This window comes from Idiotropiscis lumnitzeri, unplaced genomic scaffold (genome assembly GCF_059441095.1).
Source record: "Idiotropiscis lumnitzeri isolate Australia: NSW breed Sydney's pygmy pipehorse unplaced genomic scaffold, RoL_Ilum_1.0 HiC_scaffold_474, whole genome shotgun sequence".
Taxonomy (NCBI): Eukaryota; Metazoa; Chordata; class Actinopteri; order Syngnathiformes; family Syngnathidae; genus Idiotropiscis; species Idiotropiscis lumnitzeri.
Window position 1 is genome coordinate 1 of NW_028284009.1, and position 5,000 is coordinate 5,000.

Below are 5,000 nucleotides of genomic sequence, written 5' to 3' on the forward strand. Positions count from 1 at the left end.
AGCCGGCCCTCAGGCACGGAGCTCCGGGTGAATTTTCACAAATTTCTTCTAAGTCCCCTTTCCAGCGGGGAACTTTGAAACATTGTATCCGACCAAAGGAAGGCTGTTGGCGGGCGCGGCGCGGCTCATAGCCGGCCCTCGGGCACGGAGCTCCGGGTGAATTTTACTCAATTCTTCTAAGTCCCCTTTCCAGCGGGGAACTTTCAAACATTGTATCCGACCACTGAAGGCTGTTGGCGGGCGCGGCGCGGCTCATAGCCGGCCCTCAGGCACGGAGCTCCGGGTGAATTTTCACAAATTTCTTCTAAGTCCCCTTTCCAGCGGGGAACTTTGAAACATTGTATCCGACCGTGGAAGGCTGTTGGCGGGCACGGCGCGGCTCATAGCCGGCCCTCGGGCACGGAGCTCCGGGTGAATTTTCACAAATTTCTTCTAAGTCCCCTTTCCAGCGGGGAACTTTGAAACATTGTATCCGACCGTGGAAGGCTGTTGGCGGGCACGGCGCGGCTCATAGCCGGCCCTCGGGCACGGAGCTCCGGGTGAATTTTTACAAATTTCTTCTAAGTCCCCTTTCCAGCGGGGAACTTTGAAACATTGTATCCGACCGTGGAAGGCTGTTGGCGGGCACGGCGCGGCTCATAGCCGGCCCTCGGGCACGGAGCTCCGGGTGAATTTTCACAAATTTCTTCTAAGTCCCCTTTCCAGCGGGGAACTTTGAAACATTGTATCCGACCGTGGAAGGCTGTTGGCGGGCACGGCGCGGCTCATAGCCGGCCCTCGGGCACGGAGCTCCGGATGAATTTTTACAAATTTCTTCTAAGTCCCCTTTCCAGCGGGGAACTTTGAAACATTGTATCCGACCGTGGAAGGCTGTTGGCGGGCACGGCGCGGCTCATAGCCGGCCCTCGGGCACGGAGCTCCGGGTGAATTTTCACAAATTTCTTCTAAGTCCCCTTTCCAGCGGGGAACTTTGAAACATTGTATCCGACCGTGGAAGGCTGTTGGCGGGCGCGGCGCGGCTCATAGCCGGCCCTCGGGCACGGAGCTCCGGGTGAATTTTTACAAATTTCTTCTAAGTCCCCTTTCCAGCGGGGAACTTTGAAACATTGTATCCGACCGTGGAAGGCTGTTGGCGGGCACGGCGGGGCTCATAGCCGGCCCTCGGGCACGGAGCTCCGGGTGAATTTTTACAAATTTCTTCTAAGTCCCCTTTCCAGCGGGGAACTTTGAAACATTGTATCCGACCGTGGAAGGCTGTTGGCGGGCACGGCGGGGCTCATAGCCGGCCCTCGGGCACGGAGCTCCGGGTGAATTTTACAAATTTCTTCTAAGTCCCCTTTCCAGCGGGGAACTTTGAAACATTGTATCCGACCAAAGGAAGGCTGTTGGCGGGCGCGGCGCGGCTCATAGCCGGCCCTCGGGCACGGAGCTCCGGGTGAATTTTACAAATTTCTTCTAAGTCCCCTTTCCAGCGGGGAACTTTGAAACATTGTATCCGACCGTGGAAGGCTGTTGGCGGACGCGGCGCGGCTCACAGCCCGCCCTCAGGCACGGAGCTCCGGGGGAATTTCCCCCTCATTTCTTCTAAGTCCCCTTTCCAGCGGGGAACTTTCAAACATTGTATCCGACCGTGGAAGGCTGTTGGCGGGCACGGCGCGGCTCATAGCCGGCCCTCAGGCACGGAGCTCCGGGTGAATTTGACAAATTCCTTCTAAGTCCCCTTTCCAGCGGGGAACTTTGAAACATTGTATCCGACCGTGGAAGGCTGTTGGCGGGCACGGCGCGGCTCATAGCCGGCCCTCAGGCACGGAGCTCCGGGTGAATTTGACAAATTCCTTCTAAGTCCCCTTTCCAGCGGGGAACTTTGAAACATTGTATCCGACCGTGGAAGGCTGTTGGCGGGCACGGCGCGGCTCATAGCCGGCCCTCAGGCACGGAGCTCCGGGTGAATTTTTACAAATTTCTTCTAAGTCCCCTTTCCAGCGGGGAACTTTGAAACATTGTATCCGACCACTGAAGGCTGTTGGCGGACGCGGCGCGGCTCACAGCCCGCCCTCAGGCACGGAGCTCCGGGGAAATTTGGCTCATTTCTTCTAAGTCCCCTTTCCAGCGGGGACCTTTCAAACATTGTATCCGACCACTGAAGGCTGTTGGCGGGCGCGGCGCGGCTCACAGCCCGCCCTCAGGCACGGAGCTCCGGGGAAATTTGCCTCATTTCTTCTAAGTCCCCTTTCCAGCGGGGAACTTTCAAACATTGTATCCGACCACTGAAGGCTGTTGGCGGGCGCGGCGCGGCTCACAGCCCGCCCTCAGGCACGGAGCTCCGGGGAAATTTGCCTCATTTCTTCTAAGTCCCCTTTCCAGCGGGGAACTTTCATACATTGTATCCGACCACTGAAGGCTGTTGGCGGACGCGGCGCGGCTCACAGCCCGCCCTCAGGCACGGAGCTCCGGGGGAATTTGCCCCCTCATTTCTTCTAAGTCCCCTTTAGGCGACCAGGGGTTGACAATTTAGGTGACCAGGGGTTGACAATTTAGGCGACCAGGGGTGACTTTTAGGCGACCAGGGGTGAGGTTTAGGCGACCAGGGGTGAGGTTTAGGCGACCAGGGGTAGCGTTTAGGCGACCAGGGGCGTTGCAGTTCCGCCGAATTGCATTAGGGGCGCTGCAGTAGGCAAACGTTTTTACCCCTAGTCAGAGGGTCATTTGCCTACTTCCCAGGTTTACCCGGGTTTTCCAAAACACCTGGGGCACATTTTTAGGAACCACGTTTTTAGAAACAAAAATTCTTCTATGTCCACCTCCGTGAAAGAAATTGCCCAATGGTTCCCGCGGAAGAGAGCTGCCAGGCGGACGCATACTGCAATAACGGCCGCCCTGGCGCTCTGGTGGATGTTATCCTCGAAATTTCTTCTATGTGCCCATTCCAGCGGGCAACTTGCGAACAATGGTGTCCGACCATGGAAGGCTGTTGGCGGACGCGGCGCGGCTCACAGCCCGCCCTCAGGCACGGAGCTCCGGGGGAATTTTCCCCTCATTTCTTCTAAGTCCCCATTCCAGCGGGGAGCTTGCAAACGTGGTATCCGACCACTGAAGGCTGTTGGCGGGCACGGCCCCACCAGCGCAACACGGCACTTCCTATGACTCGGGTCCGACGCAGGAGGAGCGGTCCTCCCGGCCCCGCCACACGGCACTTCCTATGACTCGGGTCCGACGCAGGAGGAGCGGTCCTCCCGGCCCCGCCACACGGCACTTCCTATGACTCGGGTCCGACGCAGGAGGAGCGGTCCTCCCGGCCCCGCCACACGGCACTTCCTATGACTCGGGTCCGACGCAGGAGGAGCGGTCCTCCCGGCCCCGCCACACGGCACTTCCCATGACTCGGGTCCGACGCAGGAGGAGCGGTCCTCCCGGCCCCACCACCGCCACACGGCACTTCCCATGACCCGGGTCCGACGCAGGAGGAGCGGTCCTCCCGGCCCCACCGCAACACACACAACCACTGACCGATTGGCAATCATGACCCGCCATCGGAGGGCCCCTGCCGGCCCCGGCCTCGCGCCGGGGTGTTCGGGTGGACGGTTCCTTCGGCCTGCGGGTCGACCTCTGAGCGTTGGCCGGCACCGCAGCACACACAACCACTGACCGATTGGCAATCATGACCCGCCATCGGAGGGCCCCTGCCGGCCCCGGCCTCGCGCCGGGGTGTTCGGGTGGACGGTTCCTTCGGCCTGCGGGTCGACCTCTGAGCGTTGGCCGGCACCGCAGCACACACATAACCACTGACCGATTGGCAATCATGACCCGCCATCGGAGGGCCCCTGCCGGCCCCGGCCTCGCGCCGGGGTGTTCGGGTGGACGGTTCCTTCGGCCTGCGGGTCGACCTCTGAGCGTTGGCCGGCACCCGCATCACCGCAGCACACATAACCACTGACCGATTGGCAATCATGACCCGCCATCGGAGGGCCCCTGCCGGCCCCGGCCTCGCGCCGGGGTGTTCGGGTGGACGGTTCCTTCGGCCTGCGGGTCGACCTCTGCGCGTTGGCCGGCACTTCCCTACCGTTACCCCCCCACCCCTGGGGTTGTGACAAAACGGCACTTCCTATGACTCGGGTCCGACGCTGGAGGAGCGGTCCTCCCGGCCCATCTCGCACCCACACCCTGACATATACTGCACCACACCAACCACTGACCGATTGGCAAGCATGACCCGCCATCGGAGGGCCCCTGCCGGCCCCGGCCTCGCGCCGGGGTGTTCGGGTGGACGGTTCCTTCGGCCTGCGGATCGACCTCTAGCGCACCAACCAGCGCGAAACCGCTTTCGTCGCGAGACCGAGACGACCCTGTCGCGTGCCCGTTGGCCACACGGGCCCAGAGATGTCCTACACGGGAGTTCCGCCGCGCTCGCGGGTACCCCGCGCCGCCCCGCCACGAGAGGGGCGCGGGAGCCCAGGCCCGCATCAGCCGAGCGGTCCTTTCCGAAAAAGCATGTTTCTCAAACCCTACCGGCGTCTGTCAGAAGACGCCGCCTCCGAGTGCGTGTTGCGGTCGCGGGCGTGCGGGCGGCTCCGGCTCCCTCCCGCGACTGACCGCCACGCGGTAACGCGGCCTCTACGGACCGAGTACATACCGAGGCCCAGCCGACTTCCTCACCGCGCACGGGGGCTGAATCGTAACGGAAATTTCGGTAGCCCACGTCCGAAATAAATATGAAAGAAACGAGGGAGGCTGGGGTGCCGCCGGGGGTAACCCCGCGGGAGGCCGTCTCCCGCGGGCGCCGCCCGGTCCCCGCGCCCGGCTCCCCGCTCAGCTCCGGTTCCAATGCAAGAAACACAGACCGCCGGACGCGAGGGCTACCTGGTTGATCCTGCCAGTAGCATATGCTTGTCTCAAAGATTAAGCCATGCAAGTCTAAGTACACACGGTTCCGATACAGTGAAACTGCGAATGGCTCATTAAATCAGTTATGGTTCCTTTGATCGCTCCACCGTTACTTGGAT

General features: G+C 61.4%; 1 non-coding gene across 1 annotated transcript in view; it reads left to right on the top strand.

Moving 5' to 3' along the window:
• Positions 1-4,854: 4,854 nt before the first annotated feature.
• LOC148314079 (18S ribosomal RNA) overlaps positions 4,855-5,000 on the top strand; it is a 1,935-nt gene continuing 1,789 nt past the window's right edge. The window contains exon 1 of the ribosomal RNA XR_015841980.1: positions 4,855-5,000. This exon is cut by the window's right edge and continues 1,789 nt beyond it. This is a non-coding gene — a ribosomal RNA (18S ribosomal RNA).